The 21,142-nt window shown below is 41.1% G+C and overlaps 1 long non-coding RNA gene across 1 annotated transcript in view; it reads right to left on the bottom strand.

Annotated features, from left to right (window-relative positions):
- LOC148132907 (uncharacterized) overlaps positions 1–20,690 on the bottom strand; it is a 31,481-nt gene extending 10,791 nt beyond the window's left edge. Inside the window, exons 1-2 of the long non-coding RNA XR_015750564.1 lie at positions 20,624–20,690; positions 18,353–18,394 (exon numbers count right to left, since the gene is read on the bottom strand). This is a non-coding gene — a long non-coding RNA (uncharacterized LOC148132907). The remainder of the gene's footprint in view (positions 1–18,352; positions 18,395–20,623) is intronic.
- Between the last annotated feature and the right edge of the window lie 452 nt (positions 20,691–21,142).

The raw sequence follows: 21,142 nt of genomic DNA, 5'->3' as shown, positions 1-21,142 counted from the left end.
TAATTGATTTTAATGCTTTTCTCAAAAATTCTATCCACTTGTGGGGAATGACTCAATTCCAATCCCCCATCATATAGCCTTTTTTATAAGAAAACCTATTAGTCTTCCTGAAAGTCATTTATATAACAATACTTTATTCTTATTTAGGACATAAATTCCCAGTACCAAAGTCTTAATCCCATGCAAATGAACTTCTACCCCAACAAATTCTGGATTAATATTCATTTTTTGTTGTTGTATCCAATGAAATAATTTCCCCCCAATTCTTTTTATAAATCATCCTGTAGTTATATAACAATCCATTTCACTATAATTATGATAAGCACCAACCTGGCTCATGTTACCCTTATCTTTTCATTTGTAAAATCCACAAATTGTCTGCAGTCTTTAATAATAAACAGTAAATGTTTCCATGGTTGTCTGGTTTGTTTGTCTACTTTAATTCCTATTCATTCAAAATGACTTTCACTTAAAAAAATAGTCTTTCAAACTAACTGGTCCCTTTATCCATTTTAAACGTTCTTCCATTAACTCCTTGTGAAGTTTTTGGTAGTTCCTATGTCTTAAAACCTTTATTTTGGTTTATTCCTTTGTAATCCCCAAAAATCGATAACTCACCAATAGAATCTTATTCTGATATTCAGAAAAATCTCTCTTAGTGGCAAATTAATAAACTCCAAAAATATTTAAGAAATGAGGCTTGGCTGAACTTTGTGTCCATTAATGGCTACATTACACATGGGAGCATAGATGGAATCCCTCAATTCCCAGCTGCTCAGCTTTCAAATGGAATGCAAAATCCTGCAGTTTACTCACGAGGAACAGATGTTCGGAGTGTAAATGGGTAATCTCATGATCTCTTCTTTGTCCAGAGACATTTTGCCTGCCACCATTCACTATCTGGTTGCTGTTTTCCACCATAAAGTTGTCCCCACTCATTTGGAGACATCAATGATCCTCGCCAGAAGCTTCAGAAATAAGTACCCTCTTCAACTGCAAGTGGTTGGCAGTGCCAATTGTAGTAGCTGTGGCCAGCAGCACCAGGAAATATCAGTGGAATAGGCAAAATGGTGTTATCATCCCCTTGGTAAAAGGACATTGAATGCTCAAGCTTTTAACTGAGATCTGTTTCCTTGACTATATCTCTTTCATATTTGTCTGAATTCTGACTGGCTCTTGGACAGAAATTGCTTCTCCATCCAAATTTAACCTCCATCCAAATCTACTTCATAGTTTTAAAGCATCCCAGTGGCTTAGTTTTATATCCCAGCATAGCTTCATACTGTAAGTGGGTATGCTTGTTTATATAAATTGACATAAAGCTTGTACTGCTTGTTTATATAAATCCTTAACCTGAGTAATGGCTGTCATATTGAGATTGTCATATACTGTATCTCAATCCATTTCACCACAATTAAATGCTGCAATTAAATTAAAGACTTAATAGTGCTGAACATTTAGTGTAGATATGCTTTCTAAAAATACCTTGTCGAATGAAATAATACCTTTAGAGCAGAGATATTCAAAGTTACATTAGATTCTCTATCTATATTCTACATCATCAGCCATATGTTATATTTAGACATTTGTTAATCTCCTTTGTGGCATATTTTGCAAAAGGACACCAGGTCATTCTAGTTGATCTTAACATGCTGAACTATTTCATGAACCAGAGTGTCCAATGGGCCATAGACACAACCACAAAAGCAGCCCAGTGACGCAAATTGGCAGCTGCCATAAACAAGCTGAAAGAGACCAGAAAGTCAGCCAGTAATAAACCTTCAGGAATGGCTTTTTGTTTCATTTTTTTCTTTTTCGTTAAAGCAAACCACATTTCATATTTCATAACTGTGGAAATGTACAGAGATTTAGTGTATCCAATTTCACGGTTTATAAATGTATACTGTAAACATCTTTTACTGCGAGTTTCTACTTGTGCTTTCATTTATGTTCACTCCTATTAGCATGTACTCAATTATAAATCCCATTGTGTCTACTTAGGAGTAAATTCCCAGTAAGTTCTAGAGAAATATATAAATAAAATGATAAAATTAGATAAGTAAATACAGTAATAATGCAACGGGTGGCCAAAAATCATATGGACTAAGTGTGACTAAAATCACACATAGCTGTTTAGCATAACCACATAGTTACTTCATGAATAAAATGAGTCCTGGCTAAAGAATCAAGATTATGAGAGAAAGAACTCAATAGAACTGCCATGGAACACAGCTCTAAGGTCTTAAAGAAGCTGATATTTAAGAAGGTGGCCAAGTTATATGGAAAAGAATACCCAAGTACGTTTCAGACTTTTGGAATTACAGGTAATCCTTGACTTACAACCATTCATTTAGTGGCTGTTCAATATTATAATGGCACTGAAAAAAGGAACTTACAGCCAATACTCACACAACCATCACAGCATTCCCCTGTTGTGGTTCGCCGGCAGTCAGTGCAGATGGCAGAGGTATCGGACAGTGAGGACAAAAGGGAACCAGTCAGGGAGTCTGGTGAAGACTTGGACGAGGGTCCTGCATCCAATGCAGGGATGGGGCCAGGACCATCTGAGACCAGCTGCCTTCAGAGCTTTCGAAGTCTGGCAGCAGCAAAGCAGAGGAACCTGGGGAGCCTGTTCCCAGTGTGCGTGTGCACAGAGCTGCTAAAAGGCGAGAGCAGCTGATGCAGAAGGGGCGACTTGGGAGTAAGGCTGGGAGTTGATTGCCCCTCCCATAAGGCAGGGGTCCCCAACCATTGGGCCCTGGACCGGTACTGGTCCATGGATCATTTTGTACCGGGCCACAAAAAATGAATAATCGTGATTAAAATATATATATATAAATATGTTTTTGCTTCCGGGTGTCTTATTTTGAAAGACAACCACTTCCGCCCTCGCCTAACTTCCGTGCTTGACTCTTTGGCACGTATTTATCCTGCATCAGCAATGCAAGCTAGCCCTCGCAAAATGAGCCAGAAACAGAGTTCACTGGAGAGTTTTTTTGGAAAGGGTAAACGAGACGATGACACAGCAGAAGGGTCACAGACTGCCTGCAAAAAGAAAGCTGCATTTAAAAGAAAATACCAAGATTCCTACCTGAGTTGCGGGTTCATCGCAACAGGTGATTCACAAGCCCCACACCCACTCTGTGTAATATGCAGTGACAGACTTGCTAATGAAGCCATAAAATGTAATTGTTGCATTCAGATCATATACTAAATATAATGATTAAGGTTTTTGTTATTGGAACCTTCATGCCCCTACCCGGTCCTTGAAAAAGTGTTTCTGCGTGAAACTGGTCCCTGGTACAAAAAAGGTTGGGGACCACTGCCATAAGGGATAAAACTCAGTCCTCAAGGCCGAAGAGCTTTGCAGGAAGCAAAGCAGTTCAGTAATCTCCGAGTCCTTTGTGAAGCTTTGTACTCTGGTCGGTTTTTTCTAGGTTTTTGGGTTGGTTAATGTTAAGCCTTAATTGGACTTCTGTTTCTTGGCAAGCATTCTACAGCACCAGTGGAGGGATTCAAATGACTTAACAACTGATTTCTCTGCCCTAATGATGTCTTCTAACAACCAGTTCATCAAACTGCTCAGAAAGTTAACAACCGGTTCTCCCAAACTGGTGTGAACTGGCTGAATCCCACCACTGTACAGCACTGAAAAGCGTGCTCTTATCTAGAGGAATTGTGTACAATGAATTTTGGTTGGGAATGCAAGTAATTCCCAGCATCACATTAAAAAAGGTATTAGATTCAGTTTGTCTTTTATTAAGTTTGATGAAGCCTGGGTCAGAACATCCCCAAGGTCACATGATCAAAATTCAGGTGCTTGTCGGTTTGACATTTTGCAGCTTCCTGGGGTCAAGTGATTGCCATTTGCGATTTTTCCAGCTAACCTCTGACAAGCAAAGTCAAGAGGGAAGCAGGATTTCCTTAACAACTGCATGATTCATTTGACTACAAAGATTCACTTAACAACCATGGCAAAAAAGTCATAAAATTGTGCAGGACTCCCTTAACCATTGTACTTAACAATAGCAATTGTTCCAATCGTGACAGTCTACATAGACTTCTGTAAAACCTTTGATTCAGTGGTACACAACAAACTACTCCTAAAACTAAAATCTTATGGTATCTCTGGACACTTGCATAAATGGATAGAAGCATTCCTGTCAAACAGACAACAAATGGTCAAAATTGGGAGCATCCTATCAAATTCTGTACCTGTCAACAGTGGTGCCCCCCAAGGCAGTGTTCTAGGACCAACTCTCTTCATACTCTACATAAATGACCTCTGTAATCATATAAAGAGCAACTGCGTTCTCTTCACTGATGTTGTAAAGCTATTCAACACCACAGACAATACTGTTACCCTTCAAAAAGACCTCGACAATGTATCAGAATGGTCAAACAAATGACAACTTCAAATCTCAACAAATAAATGCTTTGTCTTACATATTGGCAAAAAAAATCAGAAAATAAAATACAAGCTGAATAGTCAAGACCTTGTTGAGGATCCAAACTCTGTCAAGGACCTTGGAGTACTCATCTCTAATTATTTAAGTGCTAGAGCCCACTGTAACTACATAGCCAAAAAGGCATTAAGAGTTGTTAATCTAATCCTACGTAGCTTCTTCTCTGGTAATATCACACTACTAACTAGAGCATACAAAACATTAGCTAGACTTATACTTGAATACAGCTCATCAGTCTGGAACCCATATCATGTATCTGATATTAACACAATTGAGAAAGTCCAGAAATATTTCACAAGAAGAGTTCTCCGCTCCTCTACTCATTGCAGAATACCTTATGCCACCAGACTTGAAACTCTAGACCTAGAAAACCTAGAACTACGCTGCCTTTGGTCCGATCTAAATATAGTATATAAAATCATACATTGCAATGTCCTACCTGCAAATGAATACTTCAGCTTCAATCATAACAATATAAGAGCACACAATAGATACAAACTCAAGGTTAACCGCAACAAACTTGACTTCAGAAAATATGACTTCAACAACAGAGTGGTCAATGTTTGGAATACTCTACCTGACTCTGTGGTTTCTTCCCCAAACCCCAAAAACTTTAACCTTAGACTACTATTGACCTCACCCCTTTCCTAAGAGGCCTGTAGGGTACGTGCATAAGCACACCAATTGTGCCTACCGTCCCTGTCCTATTGTTTCTTTTTATTTTTTTTATAAGTATCTATCTCATGTATTCAAAACTATGTTTATTCTTATACCTGTATCTTGTAAGCGATTGACAAATCAAATAAATCAAATAAAATAAAGTATATTGAGGACTATCTGTATGTTCAGAAACAGATTGATAGCCAACCAATGCAATATAACGGCTACATGTTTATATAATTAGTTCCAGTCAACCAATTGTTTGGGGTGAGAAGAATATTTTTTACAAATACATTTGCAAGGCATCACCAAACATCTAACATTTACAAATGGCACAGAACAGTTTGATGTCCTCTTAAGCAATCAGCCTACTGACCCTAACAACATGTGCACAACCTGTGGTGTGCCTTCATATTCACATCAGCGATGGAAAAGTCCCCAAAGAATTTTGTGGTTTAGCTGCATGCATATAATCATATGAGACTGGCTTGGAAACATTTTGAGACAGACAATCTCATGAGATTTCTGTTGTTTCCTGCTTTTGATCAACCAGAATGCAGCAGGAGTATTTCTCTTGAAAATGAGTCATGCTACATACTTGTATACTATCTATCACTGTGTCTTAAGATTATCAGTCCTTGATTGCAATTAAAGGAGTATAGAGAGGTTCTGTTTTAGCACACTGTCCATATGTTTTTTATTGCAGAATACCTTGTCAAAATATATGGGATTACTAACGCTTTAATAAATACTCAAGCAATTCTTGAATGCAAAACAACTTATATTTTGTTAAATATACAATGTTCTCATGGAAACTAACAGAATCCAATGTGAAGAATGCAAAGTGATCATCCTAATATAATTGCTTCATGCCTTCATGTCCTTGGAAAATAAGATGTTTTTTAAAAGAAATTTTGCAAACCCATCGGATGCAATTTACAGAGAATTTACAGAGCTTTGTCTCCTCACCTTTCCATTAAACTTTCACTGACTTGTTTGCAGGCCAAGTTTTCTAACTGTTTATGTAATCGGCACAATTTAGAAGCCTGTTATTTCCACCTTGCTGCACATGTGATTTACTGTGGTGAACTTGTACGTAAATGAGGTTTTCTTCCTGTGGCTTCTCTGTAGAGACTGGAGAACTGGGGTCTAGAAAAGATAACTGAAGCTTTTATTGTTCTAATTAAGGATAGAAATCTAGTTATGAATTGTACAATATTTAGATATTCTTCTGTTGCTTTTGACTAAAAACAAGCTGTATTGAAAGAATCAAGATAATAAATCTAGGGTAATTTTTTTTTCTTAATTTGCTACTAACAGAAACAAAAATTAATCCAATGTGGCTCAGAAGCTAAAGTACAGTACAGAAATCTATATCATAGTCATGTTTGCTAGACAATTGAGATTCTGAATTAAGTTTTAAATTTTAGTGCCTACATTTTGTGATATCACTGTTTGAAGTTTCCTTGAAACAAAAAGGCATGCAAAGCAATTTTTAAAATCCATATAAATATTACTCCTAGGACTCTATCTAGTCAAACAGTTTATTACAAGATTTTTTTTGTACTCTGCAACTTCAGTTTTCACATGAGAGATTGTCTGATTATAGAATTGTCATTTTTTTTTGCTGCAAAGACTTGTATATTATGTAGAAGATAAAGTTAAAATTCAGATTGCTGGTACATTAATTGGTATATTATCAGGCCCAAGAACAAAAACAACATATTAAGAGTACTAATGTAGTCTCATTTCTTTAGAGCAGTCTCATTTCTTTACCTAGAGACAGAATCTTGCCATACTAAAGCAACTATTCGCATAACCACAAGTGCAGGAAAAGCTAGGGAGGAGCCTCTTTCTACCAACCAAACTTTCCAAGTTCTGCTGTCTCTTTGCACCCAGACTAGTACTTCCCTCCTGGGAATCCAGACTACATTTCATCAGATCTATAAAGGAAAATGCTGTGCAGTAGCCCTCATCCCTGGAGATTGCTCTACTAGCTATGATAGAATAGGGTTTGCTTATAGGGCTATAAGAACTGGATTGGGGGGAAAAAAACAGTGACCATGAGATAGCACAAAAAGATTACTGAAAAAAATCAAACATTTTGGTGCCACCTAGTGAAGACCCAGAATTTTGCAGCCCAGATCTGGTAACTTTACTCATTTAGTTTTGTAATTGACTGCAGGCATCAAAAAGGCTTTTCTCTGCTTCTTATTAATCTCTTGGTGACCTTTGGGAAAATTAGCAGGGCTACATTCCTCTCCCTTTCTACCAGTTTTGGTGAGCTATCAGGTTTGAAATTAGCTTAAAATGAGCCTTGATATACAGCTTAGACTCAGAGTACCTCAACTGCATTTGGCCTTGGACATCGGCCCTGCTTGCAAACCACTTGCCCTAAAGAAGAATATTCCTGCTCCTACTTTAAACTACTCAGGTGAAAAAAATTCAAAATGAAGAATTGATGCCAAATTCTTTGAATGTTTTCTGTGTTAAACACAACATGAAAAATTTGGTGAAACATCATGGTTTCCCAATTGTATCTCAAATAGTCAAGTGGAGACTGGAAAGACAACCGGGTGATACTTTAAAAAACAGTTGCACATGTTTTGCTTACAAGAATTTAATATTTAGCATTTGTACTAGCAAATATTATTCAGGTTTCTTGAATTGTGCAGATGGATTTCTTTATTTAGTAATAGTTGCTGTGATGACCCAGGGTGGGATACAAAAACAACACAGGCATAAAAACAGGTGAAGTCCCTTTAATTCCTTCAACTTGGCTTCAAAGCTCCAAATACCCTTGACTGGATACAAAAAAACTCCCCCACAAATAGTTGCAAAAAGGAGGAAATGCTGTTTAAACTAAAAATACCTATAAATTATAAATAGAAAAACAACAACACAAACCACACTGAAGCAATTAAGGGAACCAGGCAAGATAAGGGCTTGAAGATGTCCACAGATATTGGAATACACACTGGAAAGGACGCCAAACTCAGGTAAGAACGGACAGACTAGAAATATTTTCACGCTTTGTTTCCAGCACTGGCTCATGCGCAGTCTGTCCTTTTAACCAGTTCTCACAGCTGAGCCCATGAAGGGGATCAAGGCCCTTTCCTCCCCCGTAGACCATGCCATTCATGTTTCTCCGTTATCCTCTCCTCCCTGCATGCCCTAGGATGGAGAGGGGATGGGCCTGGGTCCTCCTCTGACTGCCCAGCCAGCCTGTGCCCTTCCCCAGCTTCCTCCACAACCTCCTGAGCCACACTTCCACTCCCTGTCAGCTGTTCCTCCTCTCCCTCAGAGTCAGTCTCCAATAGGGGCATGATAGTTGCTGCATGAACTTTCTACTTGTCAATCTTTAGATCCTACACAATAATAAAACCAGCAATAATACCGATATGAAAATGTAACTAAAATAAACATAATTCAACATAATTAAAACTTAGGAAAAATTAACATAAGATTCAATATGCTTCTAAACAAATAGTTTTCAGTTCACCAAAAGGCTTCCGAACAAGCTCTGTCTTTGCTGTTCTCCTGAAGATGGCAAGTGTGGAGGTCACCCAAATCTCATGGAAAAGTTTGTTCCAGATGATTGTGACCAATTAGATCAGAAAGTCTAACTTCTTGACTTCCATAATTCTAATTTCACGAGGGAGGGACACCCTAACATCCCTTCCTGAACCGAGCAAATAAAATGGATGTGTCCATCCTTCAAGCTAGTCCACACAAGAACCAAAACTACTAGTACTAATACTACCTTTAGTGTAAAATTCCAGTAAAAGAATCTTCAAATCGGAAAGCACTTCTCTCCTCTCTTGCCTTTATTTTCCAGAGAACAAGAGAGGGTCCCTTCAGAGATGCTTTCTTCATGAGGGATGCAATAATAAGAATAGAAGACCTCCAAAGTCCCTTCCAGCCCTATGATTTTATGATTCTAAGAATCATTCCTGGTATTTCAAAATCAGCTCTACACAAGCCTGGAAGCTGTGTCAAAAACTTATCTAAATCTGAAAGCATTAAGATGGGCAGAAGAATGGAGAAGAGCCTGTCCCCTTCCTCTTGCAATTCTTGTTGGATCGAGTTGCTATCAGAGCCAGGATGAATTGGACTGAAAGGTAAGCACATTTGACATTTGCAGCGTTGTAGGAAAAAAGTAATTTTATAGTTGGATTGGCCTAAACTGGAATTGAGACAATGCTCTCTGTGATTTCAGCAGTAATGAATAGCCATCAGAGTTAATGGCTATTGATAGAGTTTCATGAAGTTGTTCAATCACCATTCAAAATGGTGGCCATCGTTTCATTTGATGCCAACCAATTCTACCATTTGACTATGTATTCTGTAAAAAAAAAATGGTTTACGAACAGATCTCCCCAAATTAATATTAATCAGGTCCCCAAGTTCAAATATTACGAAGGGACCTTATCCCCATTTCAATTCTGCATACCCTGCTTGAAAACTGTACATTTGATGAACACAGAAGTGGAAAATTGTGAACTACGGGGGATAATCATGGTATGATTGGATGAATGCAGTGGTAAGCTTTGTCCTAACTATTTCCTCTTTCTGTCCCTGCCTGCATTTTGGAGGTAGGTTCAAAGGGCCTTGATCAAGACCCAAGTGGACCGATTGAATAGATAGAACAAGGTTATATTGAGCAGTCTTGGTCAACCTTACCATCTTTAAGATATGTGGATTTCAACTCCCAGAATTCCTCAGCCAGCATGCTTCTTAGCCAGATTCCCCCAATCCAGGAGTTGAAGTTGTGATTGTGATTGAGAAACACTGCTCAAGAAGAGGAAATTTTCTATCCTTAGGCCTGACACATCCAGTCACAACATTCATATACTACAGCAGGGATCTCCAAACTTGGCAACTTTAAGACTTGTGGACTTCAACTTCCAGAATTCCCCAGCCAGCCATGCTCCCAAGCCATTCTGGGAGTTGAAGTCCACAAGTCTTAAAGTTGCCAAGTTTGGAGACCCCTGTACTACAGTATACCTTCAAAACTTGTTTCTCAGAAGTCTTTGGGAGCATACCAGGTATGGTACACTGCACTAGTCCAATCCATAGAGGTCAAGGGGATGAATTACCTTCATTGAGGCATCACACCCCAAGAATGTCTGCAGTTGTTGCACCAGCTGAAGCTAGGCTTGTCCTGGCCATAGCCTCCATCTACTGATCCAGCTAGAACTGGCAAGCCAAGAACACGCCCAAATCATGGACCTATTCCAAAGCTCCATGAAACCACAAAATGATTTCTGTATAAAGGGCTACTCTGTCTTTGAGGATTCAGTTTAAATTTGCTTCTGTTACGCTTTTGGCAGCTGCCTCAGACTGAAAGTACAGTAATCAGATTTTTTTGAGCCAAAAGGGAAAGGGTAGAGAAACTTTAACATCCAAATTATAACTCATATAGAACTCTTATCAGTATGCTCCCACATTCACTCCTGATTATCATCCCATTCCACCTGATTCTAATTTTCCATTCAAATGAACTGAAAATCCTAGAGGTTGATATACTTTTGCTCCATACCATTAGAATTAGAATTAGAATTAGAAGAACTTTATTGTCATTGTACAAGTACAACGAAACTGTGGATGCACCCCAGGAACTGTTCTCAATACAATAAAACCAAAGCACTTAAAAATGAAGATAAGAAAGATTAGAAAGATAAGAAAGAGTACCCATGTCTCCATTTGCAATTTGAGAGTACAATATCTACGAATATTGTGTAGTTTTGAGTCATTTTTCTCAGTGAATAAATGAACAAGTATAATATTTTGGACTCATCTGTTTAGTTGGGTTTTCTTTACCCAGTTTTAGGACTAATATGGAGAACAGATCACATTTCAGGTTATCCTTTCACAGGAATATTGTAAATTCAAAGGGGTTCACAAACCTTTAATCCCCACTATAAAAAAACTGCCAAAAGTGCTCTATGGTAACTCATAATGAATATAAACTTCTAAAAAGTTTTAAAACCTGCTTAATCAGAAATGAGCTGATCACAAGTAACAATATGACAAGTTTACCTAAAAATCAGATTAAATTGCCATTTTAACATAATGTTTATTTATTACTGACTTTTTATTATAACATCAGTCTTTCTTGTATAAAAAGCCAACATTCTATCAAAGACCCAATATTTTCCTTATGTCTCTTTCAGCATTAAAATGCATCTATTAAAATTGGTTCTGCTGAAACAAGAATTGTTGAGGAGTCAGGTAATAGCTATTTAGATCTGCAAAGAGGAACTGAATTCTGAATTTCTTTTTTTAAACCAATTGAAGCTAAAATAAATTATCAAAAGTCTGAAAATGTGGAAAATTAAATCCACTTTTCCCAACAGGAAAGAAAGTCTTAAATGATGCCCCTCTCTGACTATAATTTAAGGCAGAGATGGGGAATGATGGCCCTTTTATGACTTGTGGACACCAACTCCCAGAATTCCAGAGGCAGCTGGCTCAGGAATTCTGGGAGTTGAAGTCCACAAATCATAAATAATATAAGTATACTTATCTAACCCATGGCTTGGGGGCTCTATGTGGCCCTGGAAAACTAGTAGTGTGGCCTCACAAGTTAACAAATTTCCTGTCAGTGATAATAGTTAACCAGCTTGCCTTCAGAAGTTGTGTGTGCTCCATCACTGGAGATTTTAAAGAAGAGAGTGGACAGCCACTTGTCTGAAATGGTAGAGGATCTCCTGCTTGATCAGGAGGTTGGTTTAGATCAGGGGTAGGGAAACTTGGCTCTTTTATCACTTATGGACTTCAACTCCCAGAATTCCTGAGTGAGCCATAAAAGGCTCCCCATCCCTGGCCTACTGGTTTTTCAGTTGTGGGGGAAATCAATTTTTGACTTGAATGGACTGTTTAATATACAAATGTAGGACAAATCAACTCTAGGAGAATGAGTTTGGACATCCAGTCTTGGAAGAACAATTCTAAAAATATCACATTAATTTAATTTTCAAATTTTTATTTTATTTATTTATATTCCAATTTTATCATTTTTACGAATAACTCAAGGTGGAGGACATATCCAATATACTTTCCTCCTCCTATTTTACCCACAACAATAACCTGTGAGGTGAGTCGGGATGAGAGATAGTGATTGGCCCAAGGTCATCCAGCTGGCCTTCATGGCCAAGGTGGGACTTGAACTCATGGTCTCTTGCTTTCTAGCCCAGTGCCTTAACCACTAGGCCAAGCTGATAGAAAGTACACACTAATTAGTATTTGTGATATGGTCATTCATTCCCTAGTCATCTCTGTTAAGTTTGGGAAATAATGGAGACCAGACATCTGACCAGTGACTTCAACTCTTTAATAATCGTAAATAGAACAGAACAGAGCAAGGCTATGGGCAACAGCAACCCTTTTATAGGGTTATCTGCTACCTTGTTAACCAATGACATGTGCAATAAGTTCAAACTTATAACCAATGAGAAGTGTCAAAATAGTGGCCAATCAGGGACTACTTATGGACCAATCCCTAGTTGTTGTATAAGGGCCAATCAGGTATGCAGGTTTCCAAACCCTGATTTGCATTTATGCTAGTAACTTTTATTGATTCACAACACCCCTCCCCCTTGGGTTCCGTTTGAGGGGGGCTGTAATAAAATCTCAAGATAGACAGGCCGTTTGGTCTGTCTGGATGATTTCCGTGGTTCCACCTGGTTTGGTCTAAGGTCCGGTTCGTGGAACGCTTGGATGATCTTTATTAACTACAGTTTCGCTGCACGGTGATTCCGTGCTGCTTTCACTGTGGTTGTCTCTGCTACTCCGTGTTTCTTCGGGGTTTTGCAGTTCGGTTTCCCCCGTATTAAAGTTCCCTGAAAAATTCAACTCCTCCCCGCTTCAAGTTCCGGGTGTTTCGCTGGGCCATAGGGTTTCCGTTGGCCTGCTATTTGTCATATCAAAGTCAATTTCCTCAATATTTCCTCCCCCTTGAGTTGGTGAACCCGGGGAGTCATGGGTGCTGGGTGGTAATCTCGATCGGAGTTGGTCTATGTGGCGTTTCCACACCCTCCCATCGTCCGTTAGCAGGCGGTAAGATCTAGGCCCAGTAAGGTGGGTAACGGTTGGGGTATCCATAACGGGTCGCCGGAAAAGTTTTTGGCAAAGATTAAATCGCCTACCTTAAATTCCCGGCATTTGCTGCTGGAGCCGAAGGGCTTTTCCGGTGCGAATGCGGGTGGAGCCGGTCAAGGTGCGATCGTAGTTTCCGCCCCATAAGAAGTTCAGCGGGCGTTTTGTTGGTCACGCTGTGGGGCGTGATGTGCTGCAACAAGAGAATTCGATTGATTTTCTCGTCGCTGTTGCCAAATTCCATTTTGTGAAGGGTCTTTTTTTACAAATTGTACCATGCGTTCTGCACGTCCATTCGCCACAGGGTGCGCGGGCGAGGTTAGCGCATGGCGGATGCCCCGATCAGCAAGATATTGTTCAAAGGGTAATGCAGTAAACTGTGGGCCATTGTCCGAGACCAACACGTCCGGAAACCTGTGTGTGGCAAATAGTCTGTTTAATTTATTGATGACTGAGTCCATTGTAGTTGTATTCATTCGATGAATCTCGAGCCAGTTTGAATCGGCGTCGACAGTAATAAGGAAAGTGTGTCCTTTGGTAGGCCCCGCAAAGTCAATATGAATACGGGACCAAGGTCCCCTCGGAGTTTCCCATTCGGTTGGGCTTGCTTTAGGCGGGGCGTTGCTGACGTCCTGGCAACGTTGACAAGTAGCGACCCAGGCCTCAATTCTTTTGTCGATTCCCGGCCACCAAGCGTAGCTGCGTGCGAGCGCTTTCATCCACACGATACCCGGATGTCCCTCATGCAATACCGCCAAAACAGTTTGTTGCAATTTGCCAGGGATTACGACTCGATCGCCCCACAAGATACAGCCTTTTTGGGAAAACAGTTCGGTTTGGCGGGCTTTGAAAGGCGCCCATTCCGGTGCTATTTGGTCCGTCGGCCACCCCCGTTCAACCCAGCGCAGGATGTGTTGCAGAACTGGGTCACGTTTCGTTTCAAAAGCAATGTCTCTAGCCGTCAAGGGTGGTGCATGTAGAGCTTCGATCTGTAGTGTTGAGATGGTTGGGGCTAGATCTAAAACAGAGTCTGGGAGCGGTGTTCTGCTCAATGCATCAGCGTGGAGAATTGATTTCCCCGGGCGATGTTGCAAGGTGTAGTTGTAGGCCGCCAAGAATTCAGACCAACGGGTCATTCTGGGGGACAATATATACGGGGTTGGTTTATTACCCGCAATGATCCCCAGTAGCGGTTTATGATCAGTAATTATCGTAAACGCATGGCCATAAACATATTCATGAAATCTTTTAACTGCAGCCACAATAGCTAAAGCTTCCTTGTCCAGCTGACTATAATTTCTTTCAGCTTTAGCTAGGGTTCGCGAAAAAAACGCGATGGGGGCTTCTGCTCCATTTGGTAATATGTGGGCCAGAATTGCCCCAACCCCAAAAGGTGATGCGTCACACGTGATAGTGAGCGGAAGAGTCTCGTTGTACTGCATAAGTACAGAATCAGAAATTAGCAATTTCTTTACTTGTTGGAAAGCACATTGTTCCCATTGTCCCCAAACCCACGTTGCTTTTTTGTCTAATAGTCTATGCAATGGTTCTGCTACCGTTGCTTTGTGGGGTAAAAAGACATTATAGAAATTGATAAGTCCAAGGAACGCCTGTAAGTCTGCCTTGTTCCTTGGAGTGGGGGCCTTTTTAATCGCCCTTAATTTGTCTTCGGTGGGATGGATTCCTTGGCTGTCCAGGAGGTATCCCAAAATTCTACTTTTTCGGTACATAACTGGCATTTATCTTTTTTAACTCTGAGGCTCATGCTTTTTGGAATCTTCGTAAACCTCTCTGAGTCGTTTTTCTAGGATGTCTTTGTTAGGGGCGGCGATGAGTACATCGTCGAAATATGGTACGGCCCCTCTGATCCCTTGTAACAACCTTTCCATTAAACTCTGAAAGATTCCGGGGCAACGCTTACCCCGAACTGGAGCCGGTTGCATTTAAATGCGCCCCTATGTGTTACGATAGTTTGCGCTTCTGCCGTGGTAGGGTCTACAGGCAATTGCTGATACGCCTGGGCTAGATCTAGTTTAGCGAAAACTTTCCCGCCACCCAGGGAATGGAGCAAGTGTTGCACTACCGGCACTGGATATGCACTTTGCTGTAGTGCGTGGTTTAAGGTGGCCCGGTAGTCTCCGCAAATTCTCAGTGACCCATCAGGCTTGATAGGCGTCACTATAGGGGTTTCCCAGCGGGCGTGGTCGGTGGGTTCCAGCACGCCCTGCGCTATTAGCTTATCGAGTTGTTCGTCGATTTTAGGCTTCAAGGCGAATGGCACCCGACGTGGCTTAAGGCGGATGGGTGCTATCTCAGGGTTCAAGTTAAACGAGATCGGGGTCCCCTTGTACTTGCCTAGTCCGTTCGCAAAAACGTCTTGGAATTCTTGCACGAGTGCCTCCTCCCAATCGTTGCTCTCGGCTCGGTGGACTCCGGCTATAGTAATTCCGAGCGGCCTGAACCATTGAAGGCCTAAAAGACTAGGCCTGTCGCGGTCCACGACAGTCAGTGGCAGAGCGATGGTACGGTCCTTGAAAGAGATCTGGAATCTGCGGGACCCGACGACGGAATTCGGTTGCCCTGATAGTCTTTGAGTATAACCCTTTGAGGGTTAAGGTCTTGGCGGCGAATCGTTGGAATGAGCTGTTGGAGCGTTTTCCACGACACCATCGAGAGGGAAGATCCCGAGTCTACCTCCATCACGCAAGGTTTGTTTTCGATGGCGACCTTTACTCGGATTTTCCCAGCATCAAGGGATGTAGCGTGGCCAATGGTGATTGTTTGGTGGGTCTCTTCCTGCCTGGTTTCTTCACGCCTGGTGGAAGTGGTGGACGGCTTGTTTCTGTAGGAGTGGTTTCCCCATTGGTGGTTGAGTTTTTCTCGGTGTGTGCTGAAGAATCCTGAAGATTGGCATTCGGCCTGTCGGGGTTTGGAGTTTTGTTTGCTTCTGCAAACCTTTGCGATGTGACCTCGTCTCCCGCAATTTCGGCAGAGTGCGTCGAGGAATTTGCAGCTGGATCGTGGCTGATTCGCCCCACATCCTGCACACGGTCGGAATGAGGGTTGTGTGAACTGGTCTCGTTCCGTTCGGAGTCGGTTGACCTCTTCCTCATCGCTTTCTGATGGGGATTCTAGGTCTTTGTGGTGAGTCGATACCGGGTGTCTCTCTGAGCGAGGCGAGGTATCATTGGAGAGTTTACGTAGCGGTGCGTTGGTGCGGCGCATTCGGGCTGCCGACTTCTTGGTCGCCTCCGCTGCCGAGGCTTCTTTAAGGGCATCGTTGAGGCTGATGTCCCCCTTAGCCATAATTTTGCTCTGGATCGTGCCGTCTTCTAGGCCCAGAACCAGGCGGTCCCGGAGGGCTTCTTCTAAGTTAGAGAATCCGCAGAGGCCTCCAAGGTTGCGGAGGTCCGCGATGTAATTGGCAAGGCTTTCGCCCTTCTGTTGGTCCCTCTGGTAATATTCGTGTCTTCTGACTAAGGTTGGCACGGTGGGTAGTAAGGGCTCAAGGACCTCCCAGTCCATCTCTTTTACCTCTGCTGGCTTGGCAAGTGACTTTGCCATTTTAAACACGGTAGGCCCGCAGTGAGTTAGAAAGATAGCTGTTTTTTTTGCCGGTTGTTGCATCTTTCAAATTGTTGGTCTCCAGAAACATCTGGAACCGGTCCATGTATGCCTCCCAGTCTTCGGTTTCTGGGTTGAATGGAGCGGGTGGTACGGCACCGCTGGCCATGTTGCCGTTGATGGTGCGTGTTCGACCACCTGCTCTGTTGGTTGCTCTGTAACTCAGTCAGCTCTTCGGTCTCCGTATCCCATCCTCATCGCCAGTGTTAAGTTTGGGAAATAATGGAGACCAGACATCTGACCAGTGACTTCAACTCTTTAATAATCATAAATAGAACAGAACAGAGCAAGGCTATGGGCAACAGCAACCCTTTTATAGGGTTATCTGCTACCTTGTTAACCAATGACATGTGCAATAAGTTCAGACTTATAACCAATGAGAAGTGTCAAAATAGTGGCCAATCAGGGACTACTTATGGACCAATCCCTAGTTGTTGTATAAGGGCCAATCAGGTATGCAGGTTTCCAAACCCTGATTTGCATTTATGCTAGTAACTTTTATTGATTCACAACAATCTCGTGGTTGGATTTATATTTATGTTTCATATTTCTAGACCACCTGTCTCCCTCAAAGACGAATTATTGTAATGTGTTCTAACTGGGGCTACCCTTGAAGGGGCCACTTTTATACAGTTGTGTGATGTGTGAGCTGCATTAATTACCAGTTTGCTTCCAAGTCCAGTTCAAGATGTTGTTATTATTTTTTAAGCCCTATATGGCATGGGTCCAGGGTATCTGAGGAGCCTCTGACCCCAATAGGACTAGCCTGCCTCCCTCATGCCAGCAGAAGAGGCCAATTACAGTCTCCATTTGCTAAGGAATTTCAGCAGACAGTGTCAAGGAGAAGAGCCTTTTCGCTGTGGCCCTTCCCTTATGGATCACTCTACTATCAGAGGTTAGAAGTCTGATATTAACATTTGGTTTTGCTAGTGGGCTTGGGGCTACGAGGGGGATACTCACCACTGGAGGTGGTTGACGGGGTAAGAAAAGAGGATTGAACAATGAAAGACAGATCTGTTCCACACACCCGTCACCTTCTAGCTAAGTAAGTGGAAGAACTTCATGTCCGTCTATGAACATTTTATGAAATTCTTTTTTTTAAAGTAGGGTTTCTACAACAAATTAAATTTCATCAAACCAAGCGAAAACCAGAATGGAAAAAGAAAATACAAGCTTGTTCTACACTAGGCCCAGGGTGTTATATCAGCTACAGTTGGATTCTTCAGATGGAAGATGCCAAGGTCTGCATGTAAGACATATGTTGTTGTGCTAGTTCAAGAGAAAGGTGAGCTACAGACCTCATACGTATGTTTTGTTCTGTCCTTTAAGTGATCCATTTCATTCACAGGAAAGGATGTTGTTGGTGAAACTATATGCATAGAATAGAAACTGATATTTTTAGAACTTCCTTCCCCACCCCCAAGAAGTTCTTATGTGAGCAATGACTGGCAAGTACAAAAAAAAACCTTTTCAAGATCAGCCAGCTGCTTATTCACACCCACCTTTGACCACCTCTGGAGACTGCATCCAAATAGAAGGATTTCCTGAAATGAATGAACAAGATAAGCATATATTTTAATGTTAATGAAGGACTTCCAGGCAGCTACACAACATATATCAACTGTCAAACAAACACATGTCATAATGAAATCTGTTCTTTGAACTTAAGGTAACATTTAAAATGTCACTGGCAGATCTTTTGGGTAAGGAAAAAGAGAATGCAGTAATTGCAGAGGTGGTATTCAGCAGGTTCTGACCAGTTCTGAAGAAGCGGTAGCAGAAATTTTGAGTAGTTTGGAGAACTGGCAAATACCATCTCTGACTGGCTCCACCCCCATCTATTTTCTGCCTCCCGAGTCCCAGCTGATTGGCTGGGTCTTCTTTTGTTGCCCTGCAAAGGAGAACAGAACTGGAAAGCAGGTTAGCGGGGTGAGGAGTGAATGGGATTTTACAGTAAACTTCCTCCAGGAGTGTGGAGGGAATGGAGATTTTGCAGTATCCTTCCTCTGCTATGCCCACCAAGCCACGCCCACAGAACTGGTAGTAAAAATTTTTGAATCCCACCACTGAGTAGTTGAGTGAGCTGGCCCCGCCCAACATCATTTCTTCCTTTTTCAAATGACAAAGTGATGCTTCTTGACCATATCAGGAATAGAAATGGTCTGGATAGGCAGTTGTGTCTTCCATCAATACTGCCATGAACTGAGGGCCTGCTCCACACTGGAAGGCAGCTGATTTACAAAGTTCAGGACAGGGTATGTCATACAGACAAAGGAGTGGACTCTCAAGGAAGAGTCAGGAAACTATTATTGCTCTATTCCAACATGTTGTCATCTTTGGCAGCTCATTCACTCATCTACTGGTAGAGTTGGAAACAAGGAACACCATTATTTTAATGAAAGAGGTGGTGCTTAATGGATCTTAGAATCTTATCCCAATGCGTTTGGGGGATAAGAAGCTGAAAAAGTGCACACTTTTCTATTTTTTCTTTTTGTAAGTCAATCTCTTTTATAAGTCTTTGGATCAATAGAGAAGTGGAAGTGGGATATATCTATATATAAATTACACATTGATTTTTATGCCAAGCTATGTTCCACTACTTATTCAGAAGTTGTGGATGCTTCGTCACTGGAAGCTTTTAAGAAGAGATTGGACTGCCATCTGTCAAGATGGTGTAGGGTCTCCTGCTTAGGCAGAGGGTTGGACTAGATGATCTACAAGATTCCTTCTGACTCTTTTATTCTGTTGTATTCTGTTATATTAGTCTGCAACTTCCAGTGTAGCCCTCAATTAAGTACATATCACAACAGTAAATGTGTGATCAACTTCCTATATTAATAAGCATTTCTCCCACAGTTGATTTTACACATCTTATGTTGCCTTTAGCAGCATAACGTTGAGCCCAGTATTGCCTACTTGGCAGTTCCAGCCCAGATCTTTCCTATGAGTTGAACCATATCACTGATGATTCCATGAATTGAACTAGAGATCATCTGAATGTAATGCAAAGCTCATATCCTACCACAATGATTTTTTTTTCCTGGTCTCTAGAAAGATAATATAGGGTGCTATGAAATTAGATATAAATATTTTTTATTTATTTATTTATCCTATCTCTCATCATATTTTATGTCTCTGGGCTGTTTATAAATAAACAGTAAAAACACATAAAAACCAGATTAAAACAAAGTTAAAAAGAACAATTGCAGAGTTAAAAAGCAAAGGAAGCATCTTTAGCCCACAAGCCATCCCCAGGATTGGATAGCACTCTTGGACTCTCAGGCCAGTTGGCAGCGTCAGGTTTTAACGCTCTTCCAGAAGGTTAGGAGAGTGGAGAGTCCGCCTAGAATCCGGGGGCAAGTTCTTACATAGGACAGAGGCAACAGTAGAGAAAATTCTGTTTCCTTTTTCAAATTGAACAGGATCCATTCTACCAACAACTGTTGTTGCCCTACATTTGTTCAGAATGCATTCTCTCCACATTTTATGAAGAACCTAAAGTAAGGCTAAGTGAATGTTTGAATAATATATTGCAAGTATCTCTACCACAGCAGCCAATTTCCACTCTACTAAAAGCATAAACTAATTCTATAAGAGAATCACAAAGCTGCCTTCTACTCAGTCTTTTCCCAACGCTTGAAACGTAGGAGCTTTCCCTGGCGGATCAGAGACAGTATAAGTAGACGATCTTGTAACTCAAACCATGTATCCTAATTCTGGCAATGGATGCTGTACAACCTAACATCTTGGAGACCTGAGAAATGTTACATTACCTCCATGTTGGGAATATCTTGCTGATATATCTCAAGCTTTCCTACAGCCTTATCTGAACTGAGGCCTTCACTACCCTATTAAAAGCCTCCACGCTCAAAATAGTTTCCAGAATCATTGTGCAATGCCATCACTTGGTAGTCAGCAGGGGGAAATGACGAGTTAGGTATACATATAACCATGATCTCTGCTACTGCCAAACAGGTGTTGGGTCAGTTCCCAGTTGATTAAGCTGGTCAGCAGCTGATGGATTCCTATTTTAAGGACACTATGCCCTGTGCTCTTTTCAGAAAATCCTTGTAAGCCTCATATCTTCTAAGCAAAGTTGATTAGAGAGATTTACTGGTTAATAAGGGAGCTGAGTTGGAGTGCAACTTATCATGCTTTCTGTAAGCAGGAAGGCTAATTCATTTTCTGGGAGCACAAGTAAAGCAACTTATATGTGAATGTTTAGACATAGTCTTTGACAGGAAAATAAATTAAGGTATGTTATGATGCCATGAACTCTCTAGTCATGTTGT

This window comes from Notechis scutatus, chromosome 1, assembly GCF_049901735.1.
Source record: "Notechis scutatus isolate UNSWTSFEM ecotype Mainland chromosome 1, rNotScu1.2, whole genome shotgun sequence".
Lineage (NCBI taxonomy): Eukaryota > Metazoa > Chordata > Lepidosauria > Squamata > Elapidae > Notechis > Notechis scutatus.
This window is presented reverse-complemented; position numbering and strand designations above follow the sequence as displayed.